General features: G+C 32.5%; 1 protein-coding gene and 1 long non-coding RNA gene across 2 annotated transcripts in view; one reads left to right on the top strand and one right to left on the bottom strand.

Annotated features, from left to right (window-relative positions):
• Window positions 1-20,329, bottom strand: part of LOC123668608 (gamma-aminobutyric acid receptor subunit beta-like) — a 92,190-nt gene that overhangs the window by 14,919 nt on the left and 56,942 nt on the right. The window lies entirely within an intron of this gene.
• Window positions 745-1,305, top strand: LOC123668609. Its single transcript, XR_006745604.1, has 2 exons — window positions 745-794; window positions 1,058-1,305. It is a non-coding gene; the product is annotated as an uncharacterized LOC123668609 (long non-coding RNA).

A 20,329-nucleotide genomic window follows, 5' to 3' on the forward strand; every position in this document is an offset into this window, starting at 1 on the left:
AAAGGCATTGAAAAATGTATTGAAAATCAATGTCGTTTCACACTTACGTAATAAACTGAACACGGTTTGAGCTAAAACGAACTTTTTTCATTCGAAACCGTTACCACACGAATGTTTTTCTGTTTCTTGGTCCAGGGAGAGGTTATAATGATATTTTGTTAGCGTAATTATTGCAGAGATTATTCATGTACTTTGGATAATATATTTAAATTACATATTCATTTAATATCGTATTTAAAGTTATATTTATTTATTTAAACTATTGTTATTAAAAAAAAATATCAAAAATTAAACAAATCGTATCAATTTTGTACATTTATTAGTTAACAAATATTTTTATAACTAATATGAAAAAATGTAATAATAACATAACTCTACTCGTAAGTTTATTATCGAATTCTCTTGTTTTGAGAAATTATTAAATAAAAACATCCTTTTCCGCTTATTTACGTTAGATATTGAAAAATACGAGATCCTTAAATTTTATAAGTATCACCCGAATATTTATCCTCGTAAGTCCCCACGTACTTGTACAAGTACAAATTAACGATAACAGTTCAGACCTGAGATTTGTACTACATAGATGGAGTAACTGCCTAATGTACTTACCCAAGTACAAATGAGGGATTGCTCATTTACCGGGTAGTTTTTTTACATCGCCAACATTGCTATTGTTATTATAATTCTTTACTCTGTAGTCAATTCCGTCGTGTTAGACAGGTTACGTCAACTGTCAGTATTAGTGTCACTTTTTAGCAAGATGACCACGCGGTCGCCTCGTCGGCTAACACGAGGTAAGATTGTCTGTTTATATCAATTAAATCATTTGTTTTTTTCTATTGTTTTTGAAATGAAATAGTGCTTTTAAATTATGAATATTGTAAAACAAGCAATATTTGTAAGAAAACTATATATTTAGAGTGGTTCCTGATCAGTCAAAATAATTTGTACTTGACATGGTACGTTAGGCGTTTGTTACATAAATAACTGTTTATAATTTGTACTTGAGGTGGTACATTCGGTCTATATAACTACTGTTTTTTTTTCGTATTTGTAGCTTTCGACGAAATACAAATAGCAGAACTTCTTAATAATTCGGAGTTCGAAGACTCAGATGATGAAGATGTGCCTGACCTGACCTCCCTGACCTAACCTAAACCTGTCCTCGGAATCTGAAGGTGGAGAAATAGAAATCGCTGTAAGTGGAAGTGGATCTACTCGTCGTACTCAAAGTGCTCGTGACCAACGAGTTGGACGTGGCCGTGGCAGAAGTACAAGTACAAGGGCACGACATACCGGGTATAGTGCCTGTACCATCAAAAATGCGACGCTTATATGGCAATATCCACTTACCGGAACTTCTAGACAAACAACAACGAGGCCATCTCTCTGGGTGTGACAAAAGGAGTTTATTTACATGCTCTGACTGTAATGTAGCTATTTGCCTGAACTCAACAAGAAATTGTTGCAGGGCCTTTCACCGACAAGAGAAATAATAATAAGCAATAAAAAGTGATTTTGAAATAAGATGTCAATTAAACTAGCACGTAAGGAAGATTGTTATGTCGATAATTAAGAATAGTGATACTGTTATCCTCTGGTTTTTAAAAGTAAATTATGCTAATATTGTCTTTGAGGGAGTATTTTATAAATGTTTCTAGGAGAAAAATATTGTTTATGTTGTAATAAAATAAAATATATACTACTAAGTGATTTTTAGAACAAAAATAATATTTAATTTTGATACGAAATAAAACCTTATAACTTTTTTATATTGTTTTATTATACTGTGTTAAAACCTAATGTACTCCCACAAGTACAAAATATTTTTATTTATTTCCTTTTTAAGAAGGTGCTATACATCACAAACATACCGTAAAAATACACACAACGAACCCTCACTTCAAAAATTGCCTAAAATCGACATAATTTTGTCTCGGTCTGAAGCATTATTCTTAGTTTGTACTTGGTATAGTACAGCCGGCAGATATGACTACTGGTGTTAATAAAACACAGGACTTACGAGGTTAAAGTGTCAAAATGTTATTACTTAGACTAGTCCCTAATGTAAGTAAATTATAGGTTTCATAAGATGTTTTCTTCTGATGCCATTTTTTTGTCCAAACTTTAAACAAGGTAAGTAAAGTTGATAAGTTCCTAAAATAAATACATTTCTAAGACGATGAATTCCATACGAGTCTTCACAAAGAAGTATTTGATTACTTTTAACTATTAAAGAATGTTGTTTCTAAAAAAGTTAGGTTAGATATCCGAATCCTTTATAAATTACTGTCACAATGACTTGCAGCAGTAATTTATTAGGTTCATAAGTTTTCAAACTGTAGAAAAAGACTTTTATTGTAATATATCGAACAAACATAGACAACTGTTACATATCCTGCAAACTAACAAGTTACTAACGTGGCGTTTTCGATTGTTCTAAACTGTTACACATTACATCACTCCTAATTAATACGCCCGTTTAGTAACATTTCCTACCACTTATCGTTTATTTTACTAACACTTAAATAGTGCAGACGTCAATATATATCGTTGATTATTTTTAACACTCGAAGTATTGATGTTGATTGTGTATTATGGTTTTAGTTTTTACTATGGAAAATTGATATTTTGTTAAATTGATGTCAGTCAGATGACCAAAATATAACAAGCGAGAAGCTGATACCAGGGCTGGCCTATGTCCAGCAGTGGATTGCATTAGGCTGAAATGAAGTGAAGCTGATACTGGGGTACATATTTTGTACGTACACGCCGGGTCGCTAAGCATAAAGTTTGCTTTCCGCGCGTTGATTAAACCCTTGTTCTCTGACATCGTCATACAACTTCTGTAGTTCATTGAGGCCGTTGCGCTAGAGAAAGAAACGCTGCACCGCTTAAAGGCCTGACCGCAAAGTACTCGCTAGCTCCTTACCACTGCCTATAACATAAACGCCTTGCGACGAAATAATCTTCCCTTTTGCGCTTAGTAAAAAAATTGTGACACCCAGTGATGATCGTAAACACGTCATTTTTAATTAAAAATATTAAAATATGGTTCGTACAGCGTTCGCGTTAATGAATGTTTCTAGGGAAACTTAAGTATACCTATCATATCGTGCCTTAGATTTTAACTTTTTTTTATATATTAAATAATTTTCTGTTTAATGAACCGTCATATTGTCACTGAAATTATGTACTCATATCATTATAATTAAAAATATACATCTGTGCTCTATCTACGCCAAGCAGGAACTTGAATAACCACTTGCTGTGACCCAGCAGTTACATCACTTCACTTGATTTTTAGTTTTGAAACGGGTTTAAAATTCTAGTTTATGCTTCGGAATACAACAACATGGACAAATTAAATACTTTTGATTTTAACCGTCTAAACAACAATTTGTAAAAAATACGATATAAATAATAACTAATCTAGAGGACCCGTAACTTACAATATTATTATATAAAAACTTAACTTTAAAAATAAAAATGTTTCATGCCACTATAAAAAAGATGTCAATGTATCCCGAGATAGTTGCAAGTGGAAATTTTAATAAAAACCGAAAAGTCTATTTTATCATAAAACCGTCACCATAATCCTAGCCCACGATCGTCACACAGCTTAACGAAGATTATATTATTCTCTTCCTTGATAATTAAAGCCACAGAACGAAATTCAAAGAAAAAAAATTCTCATTCATCAAATTTTGTGCTAAGCATATTCCGAAATCCCTTTTAAAATTACTTTTAAAGAATTAAATAGTCAAAATAAAGTGGGACAAACCGATAGTCAACATAATATCGTTTGCTTCGTTTCGTTAAGATCGCCTTAATTCTTATCTAATTTAATCTGCAGTAAGCAGTCGAAGCTGAAGTACATGATTTCTTCTAAGTTATCGAAGTCCGCTTCAATTTAGTTCGAGTTTAAATTATTTTCTACGTTTCTGACTTCGACGATTTATTGAATTGAGTCGTTGTTGCGAACGGTCGTTCTAGAATTTTGAATTTAAATCGTACAATTTAACCTTTCGATATTGAAAATTTATCGTGTAATAGAATCACTTGAATCATTGACTTGCTACTTTATTTAGTCGTAATTTTGGTATTTTTAAAAGTAAACACAAACCAAAACAATAGAAAAATTCGAAAAAAAGTGTGATCATCTAGATCACACTTTTTTTCGAATTTTTGCTGATCATAAATGCTCTATACCTATTGCGACTTACCACATAAATATATATACACATGCACACATCAGCCTATTGCAGTACACGTCCACATAGGTCTCCATAATCGCGCCAAACATTCCGCTCCGAAATAGCCGGGAATAGTGGGCCTGCCGGGAACTAAGGGCTGAAATTTTTGGGGCATACTCATGAGCTTTGCCCGTAGTCACCACTCTGGGCAGGCGGGTTGGTGACCGCAATGCTGGCTTTATCGCACCAAGTACGCTGCTACCCGTCGTCGGTCTGTGTATTTGAAAGCCAGCAGTTGGATTGTTATCCCCCCACTGTCGACTTCACCAGTTTCACGATAATAATGGAACTTTTTATCCCTTAGTCGCCTCTTACGACACCCACGGGAAGAGAGAGGTTGGCTATATGCTTTACTGCCGTAGTCACACATAGATATACAGAGTATATTTATGAGTGGTAAATATAGTATATTTTTATTTTTTAGTCTATCTTTAGTTTTTAACCGACTTCCAAAAAAGGAGGAGGTTCTCAATACGACTGTATTTTTTTTTTAATAAATGTTACATCAGAACTTTTGACTGGGTGGACCGATTTCGACGAAAATTTTTTTAATAGAAAGGTGGTGTGTGTCATTTGGTCTCATTTTAATTTATTTGAGATCTAACAACTACTTTTCGAGTTTTATCTAATAGTGCGTTTTTAGTTAACGCTTTTTTCATCGACCTACGTTATATTATAACTTTTACTGGATGTACCGATTTTGATAATTCTTTTTTATTGGAAAGAGGATATCTCTAATTTGGTACCGTGATAAGAAATCCAGGATTTGATAATAGGATCCCAGAGAAATCAAGGGAAACTCTGGAAAATCCGCATAACTTTTTACTGGGTGTACCGATTTTGATAATTTTTAATTTAATCGAAAGCTAATGTTTATTATGTGGTCACATTTAAATTTTATCAAGATCTGATATCTATTTTCTGAGTAATTTTTAATAACTTGACTTTTAATTTTTTCGTCGATCTACGTTGTATTACTTGTCGATGTAATTGAAGTCGGTTATTTTACGTTTGCGAGCAAATACAATTTTACTCAAGATTAATAATGCTGTCAATAATGCAACTGACCCGCAAAACAAAACAAAAAATTGCTAGACGTATTATATGGTTTTCGAATGGGGGGAGAGCGCTAAAAAAGGTATTGTACCCCGGGCGCGAGTTAAACTCGCTACGTCACTGAATTTTTTAGTACCTACTAGCATATCACTCACATTTAGGTCTATATAAGATGATAATGCGGCGCTGTAGTGCTTTTACTTCCGATATGTTTTACAAACGTATTCAGATTGACAAGATATTGTTATGAAATGAAATTATTCACATTTGGAATAATTTGGATTTCTACTAGTAAAAGATTTTAAATCACTGCAGTAGTTTCAGAAGTTAGCCTCTAAATGCATGTAAGTGAACTGACAAAAATTACTTCTATATAATATTAGTATTAGAATCAGTTGACTCTGTACAAAGTTCAAGCAGCGCTTAAATAAATAAAATATATGAATATTCGCAACAGAAAACAACGAGTAACGTCCATGAATGCAAATGTGCTTATCTATTTCAAAGCAATGCATAAAATGTCGCTAGAGCTAACATCACCGTAACATCCATTTATGTCTCCTGTCTATATGACAATTGCATTACGATTTCTATCTTAATTCTTCTGTATTCCTACATTGTCTATTTATTTTATTTACATCGAACTTTTCTACTATTTTATATTTCAAATACTAGCGACCTGAGTATGCTACTAGCGTATTTTTTACATCATACAAAAAAAATTAACCTCTGAAATTTATAAATCGTTAAATATGCAGTGAAATATTTTTTTTGCGTGAAGCACTAAACATTTCCTCATATAAAATAACGTACAAAAGTATCTAGAGCTCGTGCGAAAAAAAAATTTACATTAAATATAGGACGTACGTTTTCTCAGAAAAATATTGGATATAATGTAAAATCTAGTCTAGATCTAGTTATGCTGATATTGTTAAGAATAAAACAGTAATTAGTAAAAGGTGCAAACTCGACGTTGAAGAATTAAAACCACATTAAAGCTAGTTTAGTCAAGTTTAACCCTGTGATAACAAAGTTTCAAGTCCAGTAATAAAAATCATAACAATATTTACTCCACTCACTATTGTACTTACCTTTTCGGTACCATTCTTTGAATCTTAATTCAAAAAACTTATCTTTTTAAATTAAAAAAAAAATTAAACTTTCTAAAAGAGAATTACATTCAAATAGCTTTCTAATATGAAGTAAAAATGAATATATCTTTTATAATTAAAGCATAAAGTGATATATCATCGTAACAAATGAAGTTTAAAAGAAAACCTTCAATTTAGTAGCCGTTTTTAGAGCTGTACTAAATTGGCAGGTACATGACATATTACCGTGTAAAGCAAATCACCGTTATCGTTTGCATTTTGTTTTTTCCTCGCAAATTTGTGTTATGTGTATCACGATACACTCTCAAAACTGCCAGTACCGACAGTAAATATATATTTTTTTTTAATTTTCATAAATTATTGTATCTCCTCTAATAATAACTTAAGAAAAATATGTAGGGAATATATAAAGAGTTAACATATTATTTTGTTTACAGAACTGGTGGTGTAGGTAAATATCGCGATATAAAATGCATATCTTTAAAAAAAAAATATTCATGTTATCCCACACAAGTCATTAAAGAAATACTTATATACATAACCTTCTTGGAGCCATACAAGAAAGATATAATTTTAACATTCATCTTGAGACATCTAGATTACCTTACGTGTGTCATAAAGTATCTACAAGGTAACCTTGAACACAAAAGTATTTTAAACTTAACTTTGCGCTATTATATCTGTCAGCCAATCAGTCAGCTTAGCCTATTACAGTCCACAGCTGGACACAGGCTTGCCCTAAGTTTGCGTCAGATATCCTGGTTTTCCGCAATCCTCATCCGGCCTCCACCGGCAATCCTACGAAGATCGTCGGTTCATAGAACCGGAGGCCGTCCCACATGGTGTTTGTCAACACGCGGTCACCACTCCAGGACCCGTCTGCTCCAATGGCCATTGGTCCTGCGACACAGGTGACCAGCCCACTGCCACTTTATTGTGCTAGTTCTGTGGGCTATGTCGGTTACTTTCGTTCTCTTGCGGATTGTTACATTTCTAATCCTGTCTTTGAGTGAAACCCCAAGCATAGCCCGTTCCATTTCACGTTGAGCGACTTTAAACTTGTGGACCAGTCCCTTCATCGGTGTCCACGTCTCGTCTCTGTATGTTAACACAGCCAGGACTTATTGCTCGAAGACGTTCGTCTTCAAGCATTGCGAAATCTTCGAAGCGAAGACTCGATAAAGTCTGCCAAACGCCGCCTAGCCCAAAAGAAACCGAAGAATTAGTTGGATGGTATGGCTTAGGTAAACATAATCCTGAAACACCTTGAGAAGGGTACCATTGACCGATACATAGGTATTGATATGACATGGTTGTTAAACATAGTAACTTTCATTTTGTGCAAGTTTAGGCCACCCATCATTTGGCTTAGTTCATCCAACGTCTCCGCAAAGATGCAGATATCGTCGGCAAAACGAAAGTGGGAGATGTATTCTTAAAGAGATCCTTCAGCGCAGTAGTAAACAGTTTCAGTGACGCCTTACCCCACGCTGAATGAAAATGGGGCTTGTTTTCTGTTATTGGATAAAAGATAAGAAAATGGGGCTTGTTTTCTGTTATTGGACAGTCATCGTCGCCGCGTCATACATACATTTCAGTACCTCGATATATCGTCAGTCGATATGACATCTCTGAAGAGAATCCAGGACAGCCCAGGCCTCGACAGGGTCGAAGGCTTTCTCGTAGTTCACAAATGCTATAAAGAGCGGCTGATTATTCCCTTTAGTCTTTTGATAATTTGCCGAACAGTATGGCTGTGTGGTTACGGCTGTAAAGAATATAGCCACCCCCTCTCTTCGCGTGGGTATCATTAGAGTCGACTAAAGGGTAACACAGCTCCACTACCAGCTTGGAACTGATAAATCCAACCGATGGCGGCATAACCATCCAACTGGTGGCTTTCAAATACACAGGCCGAAGACGGGTAACAGCGTCTTCAGTGCGGCAAAACTAGCCCTGCGATCATTAACCCGCCTGCCCAGCGTGGTGACTATGGGTAAACCACATGAGTTTACGCCATTTTTGGCGCGAAATTGTGGAAACCCAGCCTGCTCCGGTGGTTGGGATTCGTCGAGCCTTGTGGCATGACGATTCGTAACGACCCTCAAAACAGCTTATAGAAGTGGCTCAGAAGTGAGATCAGTCTGTAGTTTTTCAAGAGAGAATTATCGCCTGTCTTGTAGAATAGTACCACTACAATACTGGACCACGCCTCTAGCGTAGTACCTCGATGCATGACGGCATTAAAGAGTTTCGCCAAGGCTTTTAAGACAGGCCGCCCTGCGGCCTTTAGTAGCTCAGTCGTAACTCCGTTATCCGCCGAGACCCTCCCATTTATAAGCTGCTCGAGCACCGCACTAATCTTGCCGATATCCAGGATGTCTTCCAAAATATGGTACAACAGTGGTGCACGTGGATCTATAATATAAAGATATATAGAAACGCTATAATATGTAGTTTATTAATTATCTATGTTGTTACCACAAATGTGTGGATTTAGTGGGGCTATATGTCATGCAAAATATGATTAATTTAATAACAAATCAGTTTTTTTTTAAGTTACTATGGAGTTTCTTGCCTATTTTTGTCTGTAGAATCTATTGCAAATCGGTGATAGCTTTTAGGTTCACTTTTAACTGTAATTAATGAATTAAATTATAATTTAAATTTGAACAAAGATTATTCAGAAGTGCTTTAAGAGCCATCTTGAATAAAGTAATTTTTACTTTGATTTTGATTTTGACAAAATATGATATAGGTGTTTAGAACGATCGTAATTTGAACTTTCATTTTGTCCTAAATTTAATAATACTTCAAAGGTTTTATTCATACAATATTATATTTAAAGAGCTGCCGGGATTTGCGTCTCTATTGCCTCTTGTTAGTGCCGGCATCAGTCAAAGTTTATGACATTAACATCATACTTTTCAAATAAAATTATTTTGTTTTTAGAAGTAAATAACGATATCCAGGACGGGCGCAATAGAATGTTCATATTACATCATCTTTTTTTGCAGGGTAAAAAGTAAGTGGGCGTGGGAAACTTACAACCGTTGAGTAGGCACTCTCATGGAGTCTTAGTCGCAACAAGTTACTTTGATGGGAAGCGTTGTGCATTTTGCTTGTGCGCATTTTATTAGAACTATCATTCATACGTAGTTACTGGGAGGTTTTATTGTTCTGAATATAAAGTACGGCAAATTAGTGAAGGTTCGAGTGCTAAATTAATTAAAATATGGGTAAAGCGTCTAAAAGGTTAAGTTAGGTCGTCCTAGAATATCTGGGACCGAAAACAATAAAGAGAGAGTTGTGCAGTCTGTAGGAGAAGATCAACCTGTATAACGTCCCGCATATAGATGGATGTAGCGTTTTGTACTTTTATAATGACAGCCTTTGTTACTTTGTTAACGTGTTGTATTAATATTAACGTATGTAGTTTAATGGGTTAAGGATTTAAGACGTTATATTCTCACCAGAATTACAGTTTAAATTGCAACGAGATACAAAAACATAAGTTACAATGTACTATTTTTAATATATTTCGTTGATGATTTGATTGTTCATAATTAAATATTATATTAATATATTATATACTGTATAAGGTTTTTTATTCCTTAGGATAATATTTTTTCTATTTTAATGTAAAAAAAAGTTCGCTATATAAATAAATTATATCTAAAGAAATATTATCTCCAAAAACGCTAAATATTTCTATTAATTTCGTAATCATCCATTCGTGTAATATCACTTATTTTTATTAAAAGCTACAAAAATGATACGATATTATTAAATAAAGAACTCAGCGGGATCTAGCGCTGCGGGAGATCGCTGTGAAGCTAAATACACGAATATTTATTTCCCTAGATATATATATCGGATACGGGATTTAATCCCAAGTTTCATAGGAGAGAAAAAAATCTGAGTAATGCGCTAATTACAAACACAAATTTTGATTTCTTTTATATTTACAGTGACAGAAAATTATTAATATAATTATATATTATTAATATAAACAGTTATTTAGTTAAAATCTGATGAATATAACAAACTGAGGTAGGGGATATCAAGAAATATCTAGTTTAAAATCTGGTATAGCCCGACTAGGGAAGTACCTCGACTTTCGAAAGCTTTCGACTTTTAATAAACGAGTCAGTCAGTAAACGTTATTTTATAAGTATTTAGAAATTTCCATTAAAACTCCAGCGCACACATATTTACTATAATCGCTGTCTCATCTCCTTCCTCCTGCTTTATGCTCCGACGGATGTGGGACATGTATGTTTATCGAAAAAAAAAGGTAACTATATCGGTACAATCGGTTAACACAAGCGTCAAGTCTCTAACCTAAGCAACAGACGACCATACATATATGTGAAAAAAAATCAAAATCTCTTGTCAATCTAACTGCAAAATCTACTCAATCGTCGGATTAAGCTATAATCCTTTTCCTTCATAGTATATAGTATATGCGGATCACTATTATATATATATATATATATATATATATATATACAATTTAAATTTACTTATTTAAAATCTAATACGAGTAGAGAGTAGAGTGTCGCGGTGTTTGTATGTAAACTCCTTCGAAACGGCTTGACCGATCCTCATGAAATTTTGTGTGCATATTAGGTAGGTCTGAGAATCGAACAACATCTATTTTCATCCCCCTAAATGTTAAGGGTAGTAATTTTTTTTTTTGATCCATTATTTATTCTTTATTTTATTATGATTTGGCGTTGAAAAACACATACAACCCTAAATTTTTACCCTTCTACCACCAACCCCTATTTTTAAATATTGTTTAGCGGCAAGACAACGTTTGCCGAGTCAGCTAGTATGTTATAAACTTGAACAAACTAAGTAGATGATGAATAAATTTGTAATTAATTACTTTCGATTCATTACTATATAAATATTCCAGGATTACTTTTCGATAAACACCTTGTTAACAATGTAGTTCAATTAATTTATACTATTGCTTTTAATCTGAAACTTTCATTTTGATCGTTTATTTAAATTTAACGAGTACGTAAATAAATACTTGTTAAATGAGAAATATCGGATAACAAATTGTAAATACGTTTTAATGATTGAATATCTTTTAGTTATATTTATAATTAAAACTTGAAAACAAAATACATAAATGTAATTTGATTCTGTTGGCTTTAACGATAGCGGCTACATTAAAGGCGTTTCAACACATATACAAACTTTTTATAACAAAACAATAATCAAACCTCATTTCATGATTTATTTATTTTTTATAAAAATACTTTTTTCATAGATGAAATTCTTGAGAATTTGTATTTTGAATTTATTTTTTACACGACTTCAATGAAAAAGAAGGTTTCTCATTTCGACCGTATATATTATATTTTATGTGTGTTCGCGGACAACTTCGTCATTTATGACCCGATTTTGCTGATTCTTTTTTTTCTTAGAAAGCCCTCTCTCTGGTAACATGATAGGGACCACCATGACATCTCAGAGAAATTGAGGGGAATCTTCTAAAATCGTAGTAGCGACAAGTGTGTTTGCTAATTTTTTTTGTCTATTTACGTTGTATTACTTGTCAATGTAATTGAAATCGGTTTTTTTCGTTTGCTAGCAAAATTAATTATTATAATTTATGTTTTACAATTTATGAATTCTATTGTAAATTTTGCTAAGTGTACATTGTTTTAATCTCGTCATCACGACGAAAGTTAAAGCCCATATTTTGAAAGAATTATTATAGTAAGCGGTGAAAATAAGGATACCGAAATTACTATTTGAAAATCACTGGAAAATTCTCGTCTTGTAATATTGACATAGATTTAGTCTCACGCGGCCAGCTGGGTCATGGTCGTGACCGGGCCGCATCAGTGCGCCCCTACTTTAAGGTGTTTGCACTGGCCGTTATATTATATTATATGTAACGAAATAATTTTCATTCAAATAGTTTTTAGCTTCTGATTTGGAACACAGACTTTATTGAGGAAAATTAAGAAGATGCTCATTAATTTGTTTGCTTATTAATCGTCTTTATCATTATTGACACCCATTTCAGTCTAATCACTTTTCTAGTATTTTTTATATTATAAGTATTCTTACGTCATGATCATGTATGTAATTCAAAAATAAATAATATTAACATCACTTACAAAAATAGTGAAAATTTGTCATCAATATTTCTTTATTTAGTCATACTTTGATACTCTTTATCCTTCTGACGATTAAGAAACTAGTTGAGATTTACAAAATTAATGTTACTAAAATAACTTACAACATCAATGCTAATTTTAATAATAATCAGCGTTACAGACAGAAAATATTTTACTTATAACAGGACCTTGTAATAATCGTAACCATTTGTTACTCAATCCATTTATATGCTAATGTATAATCCTAAACTGAAGTTTCACTGTTTAAAAAACCTTGTAACTCAATCATACGCATATGATTTTTACGGTCAATATTATCAACATATTATATGAGATCGATTATTATTGTTGCATACTTATTTATTTTTACGATGCTACACGTTTAAACATTTTTAAACTCACGTGTTTTTCAATGAACCACTTCATTATGGAGAAAGTAAAGTTTCTGCCCTGTGTTGAGAAATTTGAACAATACTCTTCTTGGAAATTTAAAACAAACAAATAATGAAAAGAGCAAGTGAAACCTTTGCGTAGAACAATAATGCCTTTACGTAAAAGGAAAAAAAATGAATACGTACTTAAGAACGCACGGTAGAAGTAAAAAGTTCCTTGGCAATCGCAATCAATTTATAATTTAATAATAATTATTGAATTAATAATGACTATTATTACGTATTAATTGAATATACTAAACACAGTGACAGAACAGCGAAGAGCACTGTAACTATTTCGCTCGGGTACACTCGGCGGTCTCGAGTTCACCTGATCGAGCCTTTCACCTCAGAGCGTGACGGATCAGCCTAACTTACTACCTACAAAAAAATGTGTGTGCGTTGCGCCAAAAGAAGTTTTCATTTCAAAAATTGCTTACGTAATCTGTGTTACTGACAGTATTTTGATAAATTTATAGACATCCCATACATCCGTCAAAACGTTCAGCTTATGAACATGACAAGATTAATACAGACATTATTATACAAATACTTGTACATGAGGTCAGAAAATATATACTCTTTTAAAAACCAATGGAGCGGAGTGCACGATATCATGTGAATTGAAGCAAAGTGACACAATATAAATATGAAAAGTACGATAGACTAGTTCTGAATGAAAGTTTTGAATTCGAATGTTTAGTAAAACTAGACATCATTTATGATCGATTGGCGTATATTTCTATGATACATAATTCATCATTTATACATCAAATTTTGTACTTTATTTCAAGCAGTAACTCGAAGTATGAATATTAATGCTTAGTAATTTATTGTAAATATGGATAAGTAATAAATAAGCTTTTATAAACAATGTCAACAAAACCTTTAAGCTCTCTGTATCAAGGTTTAAAATGGCGCTACTTAATATATTTTTAAGTCAAAATTGTAATTAATTTGGTTTTTGTTTATCTATTTCTCTATCTGTATTTATATTATGCTAATGATTTGACTGAAACTTCACATTACTAATCCATACTATGGACTAGGAAACTGGACTTTAGTCTTCAACTATTTGTTATAATATTCATTGCAGTTTTCTTGATACATAAAAATATAACGATTATTTTATATGATTCAAAACAAAATTTTAGGTACAAATACTATATAAAAATATTTCTATCAACTCGAATCAGTACTTCCTGAGAATGGGGCGTTTAAATAAACTTTTCAGTTTTATTATATTATTACTAGCCGACCCCGAAAACGTTGTTTTGCCATATATGTTATTTAGCCCCTTATCTCCTTAGAAATTAGGGGGATAAAAAATAGATGTTGTTCGATTTTCAAACCTAGCCAATATGTACACACAATTTCAAGAGAATCGGTCAAGCCGTTTCGAAGGAGTTTAACTACAAACACCGCAACACGAAAATTTTATATATTAGATGTAATAGAAAAAGTTTGGTTATTTTTTATTTATCTAGGCGGTAGATATTCGGGTACGGTAAAAAAGGTTTTTCCCGCGTATCTGCCGATTTTTTACGAATTCCGAGATAAAAAGTAGCCTATATGTTTTTCCGCGACCTCATCTATCTTCTAGTGATAGTGCTATAAAATAAGTTCAACCGTTCAAAAGGACCAGGACAAACAGAAAAACAGACAGACAGATAGACACACAAATTTTTTAAAATCGTTTATTATATTTTTTTTATATCGTGTAAATAATTTTATACACTTGAAAAAAACATAACTGTTTTTAAATCGAAGACTTCAATTTTATTTACATGTATAGGTTTAAAAAAAAAGAACATTAGGTACTCAAATGTCAAGCTATATTATTATCAAGCATACACAATAAAAATTACTTTTAGATGAATTAAATACTATAAACCCGCTACCAACACGCTAAATATTCAACGAGTTATTCGAACGACAAAAATTTTATCACAGAACCGTAATAAATCACTCTTAATTAAATCATTGTTTAATTTTAAATTACTCTACCGCATTCATGTTGCTTAAATAGCGTTGTGCGTTAAATGATAATAATAGTTGAGGATGTTAAAAATACCGTTTTTTCTCTTTAAGATAATTATTTACTAATTTTTTATGGTTGTTAACTTGTCCTGTTCTTACTTAAATCTGGATGGTCTCTAGATTCCGAAAAATCTTGAAGAAGTCGCGAAGTTTTTCGAACACTCCTTAGAATATGTGGATTCGCCGCTTACTTCTATACATTTCCATGAACTTTAATCACACGCATACACACACTCACACAAATATAAGATACGTGCAAGCCTCTGCTGATACAACTGTTGTCGGCAAACCGAATGTGAATGAAGTAGTCGCGGTTAATGTTTAGCCAAACCCGTTCCCGTTCAGAAGTTTAATGACGGTTACAACACAGTGGTAAAGCGCTTCAGATGAAACCTCCCTTTAACTTTAGTCTCGTAGTTTGTGATGTTATAACTTTTAGGAATCTGGTTGGTTATCGTTTTCTTTCTTCTTTTTATCTTCTCAAGGTATAATAAATTTAATTTCACAACAAAATTATTTTGTTAAGTAGTCGCAATCAACTATGACCTTCTTATATCACTATCTTTCTCTATATTTTCTTATCTTCTATATCTTTTTCTATCTTTTAATTGGATCTATTTCTTTTTAAACGATAAGTTTCGTTAGTTCATATGAAATTTAATTTATGAAAAAAAAAGTTCCAACGAATGCTACAATGATATTTGCGAATTCGGGCCGCAATATTCCAATAGCTAGCACTTTCGACAATAGCTCTACCGATGTAAATTTAAATTGAATATGTCAGCTAACGTGTAGCGAAGTTATCAATTAAGGAAGCAATCGACACTCATCGGTTCTCCGATACCATGTTATACATCAAATTGTTAACCTCGTAATTGACTGAAATCACTAAATTTATTGATTTGGTAGCTATTTCATTTAAGTATCTATTTACTCTTTACATAACATGGAAAAGATTAGTTAAAATAATTTTTTTTGTTGATTCTCAAACCAATATTATATACATTTGAGTCAAGAATGCAGACCATAGATTTTAAAAATTTACTAGGATAATAATTCTATATAAATGAAAATTGAAATTATATTATTGCTTAGTTCAATAAAATATTTGTAAACCCATACTCATAATTCTAAGATTGTAACTAATAAATGGACGAATGTGATCGTATAATGGTGACAATACTGGCATATTTGCAGTGGATAGTCGTTTGATTAATCGAAATTCCGATTCGATTTCACCGAACAATTCAACGTATCTTCTACCGAATTATCGTAATTATGAAGCGCAGGTGAGTTAATCAGTAAATAGTTATTTATTATTTTCGTCAGTAAAATTCTAGTAAAATTTGACTAGCTCGTTGGAGCAGTTTGTAGTGGCCCTTCTTTCTGCTCCGCGGGTTGCGGGTACGATTCCCGTCTAAATCTGGGTGTAATATTTGTATTTATAAATTTATATATATACTTTTTCTATGTATATAAAAAAATAAAAAATAGTTAGCTATATCAAGCGACTGCTACCTATAACACAGGCATTAAGTTGCTTACCGTCGTAACAGACGGTCTTATGTGTATTTTATATGATATTTATTTATTTACTAGTTGCTCGGACAGACTTCGTTCTGTCAATAGGTAATAACTACATAGGTATAAATCGCTTCAGCCGCTTCAGAGATTAGCTGGAACCAACAGACAGACAGACATGTACCGTGTAAACATCCAAATGCATTTAGTTAAAAGCGGTTATTTTAATATTACAAACAGACACTCCAATTTTATTTATTTGTATAGATACCGAAAAAATATTGTGTTTATGTAATGACGGTTAATAAAGTAATGTTGTGTTTGTGTTGTGTTTTTTTCTTTCCTTCTTTCTAATAAAGTAATGTTATGTTTGTCAGAGAGATTTGGTACGGAAGTGACATTAATAGATTACAAATAACAGTAATTCAAATGCCCGTTCGGAAATCAAACAATTGTGAGTTCGGCGTGCGTGACACGTTGCGAATTTTTCAACTTCTTTCTTAATATTTTGACAAAATACTTTTTGCGTTAGTTAATTAATAGTGTGATGTATATTTTCTTACTTGTGCAAGTTATTGTGTTGATTAAAACCTTTTTTAATATTACTTATTTGTATTTGTTTACCAAAACAGTAACTAAAGAGATACTTCATATTCGGCACCGGGAACGAGAACACAAATTGAGTGAAAAAACTCCACTTTAAATGTACCTAAATCATAAATATATATCGGTCTGATTTATACTGTATACATTATGTATGAGATTGACGACAATGATGAACATTTTGGATAAGAACCCGTAAAATTTTAATTACCTACATAATTTCTAACAAGCAATTCCGACATTAGATACTAAATGGTAACCATTAGACACAACTCAAATAATAATAGTTCATAATATATTATCTAAGTTGTGTAGCATTTTTTAATTTTTATGTGATTACGTATTTTCAGGCTTTTTTTTTGGTAGCCATATGAGTAGACGGACGCAAAGACATACTGAAAGATAGCGCTAGTAATAGACTAGTAACAGACAAACGGTGACCTTTAGTAAGTAGGTACACTGAAAATAAGCATATTAGAAATGTATATGGATTTAGTAAACCTAAAACCGGCGCAAACTAATGAATGTCACGGCTGTATATGGAACGACAATGTTACAAGCTAATAATAACATATCGATTTTGACAAATGTGCCAACCGATCCATCTCCTTTATCTGCGCGTCACGTGACCCGCTTGAAGTTACAACATGACAAATTAAACGTCTTGTGTCTGTTCATATTGCTCTGACCATGAACATAATTATTATAATCTTATTAATTTTCAAACCGACAAATGACAACTAAGATAAATATTATATCTACTTTTAATTGCCCATTTTTTAATTTTTTTTTTTTCTATGAATTATCATATAAAAAATAAAACTATAATAAATGAAATGTGATTACGCTTAAACGTAACGGAAACGAAACGCGTAATTCGATTATTCATGCTTTTTTTTAGAAAGGAGATTCTTAAAAATGAAACAGACACAAATTTACGAAGCTCATATATTTTAAATCGCATTTACGCTTATTTTAATATTAAACTCGAAGAAAAAATAATCAGAAGTCTATAAGTACATCTGTGAAATAATCTTGACAGCGCGATTTAACGGACGGCACAATGCCATCTGTTAGTAAATGAAGGAATTAAATACACTATTCTTTATATCTAATCTAATATATAAAATTCTAGTGTTGCGGTTTTGTGTAAATGTTTAAAATTACAGACATCGATCAGGTCGAAAGTATTATTATTATATTACTATGTAGTGTTGACTTAGTTATGCAGTTTTATTCGGATTCGTTTGATTGTTTCGGAGTGGCGCATAACCCATGATCTAGATCCTAGACAAAAAAAAAATTAAAAAAACATATCTGTGTTAGCATTAATACTTATTATAGTATACCTTCTAAGTATTTTTTTTTAATACGTTCAAGGTTCAGAATTGAATTTGTTACGGTTATATTATAAATGAAGACATTTTCGACTCACTGACGAAAATATTGCACAAATTTGACATTTCAATAATAATCAACGAGGGCGAAAATTACTATGGTATTTATTTATGATGATGTTATTTAGAGAAAATCGTAATAATTTTATTGACATTGACATAAGTACTTAATTTTCTAATACAATTTTCTTTTACATATAAAAAACCCTATATTCTCAAGTAGGATATAACTAAAGTATAATTGTATGTACGATTTTATTTTTTGTGTTACCCTCACATTAGGAATTCTAAACATTTTTGAATATCATATCAAAAATTGACCGCTCCCGCGGGATTCGAACCCGCGTCTCCGACTGACCGTGTCGGCGCTCTAGCCAATTAAGCTATGGAACGATGTGCCCGCTAGAGCGAAATTTTTGATATGATGATTTTTATTTTCGGTTTAAGCGAACCGTGGCGCCGTCTATAGTGAGTTCTTTACAGAGACCCGTAACTATTCAAAGTTTCATATTACAATGAAAATCTTTGACAGGAGACGACACCATGCTATTTATAATATGTACGATTTTATTTTTGTGTTACCCTCACATTAGGAATTCTAAACATTTTTGAATATCATATCAAAAATTGACCGCTCCAACGGGATTCGAACCCGCGTCTCCGACTGACCGTGTCGGCGCTCTAGCCAATTAAGCTATGGAACGATGTGCCCGCTAGAGCGAAATTTTTGATATGATGATTTTTATTTTCGGTTTAAGCGAACCGTGGCGCCGTCTATAGTGAGTTCTTTACAGAGACCCGTAACTATTCAAAGTTTCATATTACAATGAAAATCTTTGACAGGAGACGACACCATGCTATTTATAATATGTACGATTTTATTTTTATGTTACCCTCACATTAGGAATTCTAAACATTTTTGAATATCATATCAAAAATTGACCGCTCCAGCGGGATTCGAACCCGCGTCTCCGACTGACCGTGTCGGCGCTCTAGCCAATTAAGCTATGGAACGATGTACCCGCTAGAGCGAAATTTTTGATATGATGATTTTTATTTTCGGTTTAAGCGAACCGTGGCGCCGTCTATAATGAGTTCTTTACAGAGACCCGTAACTATTCAAAGTTTCATATTACAATGAAAATCTTTGACAGGAGACGAAAAATAATCTTAAAAATAGTAACTGTCATCACTTTTGCAAATCGTGATCAAAATAGATATAAAGTATAAATCGCAGATGATTACGATTGTTACAATTGAACAATCAAAACAAGAATATATTTTACAAACTATTTTTCTTGAAAGATCCCCTTAAACATAATTTCACAATTTTAACAACTAACTTTCTTCGAAACTTCTAACAACGTACGGCTATAGAGAATTTTAAATACTAATTCTAGTAACGGATTGTTTTGCGTAATACATTGAAAATGAGTGCTAATCGGTATTTTTTTATCAAGGACTCTCAACAGTTTACTTATAATGTATTTTTAGTTTAAGTGGAATTATTATTTATATAATAAAGTTTTAATAGATCGCTATAAACTTCGATTTAATTTATATCAAATCTCTCGGCGGTAACTGAAAATTTTGAAAAGCTCGGTGACGCATTAGTCCAGCAGCCTACTAGCGGTCTTGGCACCGACTAGTCTCATCTATTCAATACACTCAAAAAACTGCAACGCTAATATCTATCAATGAATAAAATGATTTAACAAATAAAGATTATAATATTTAATTAATTATATTCCTATATTGCAATTGGCC

The sequence above is a fragment of the Melitaea cinxia genome, chromosome Z (genome assembly GCF_905220565.1).
Source record: "Melitaea cinxia chromosome Z, ilMelCinx1.1, whole genome shotgun sequence".
Classification (NCBI taxonomy): Eukaryota; Metazoa; Arthropoda; class Insecta; order Lepidoptera; family Nymphalidae; genus Melitaea; species Melitaea cinxia.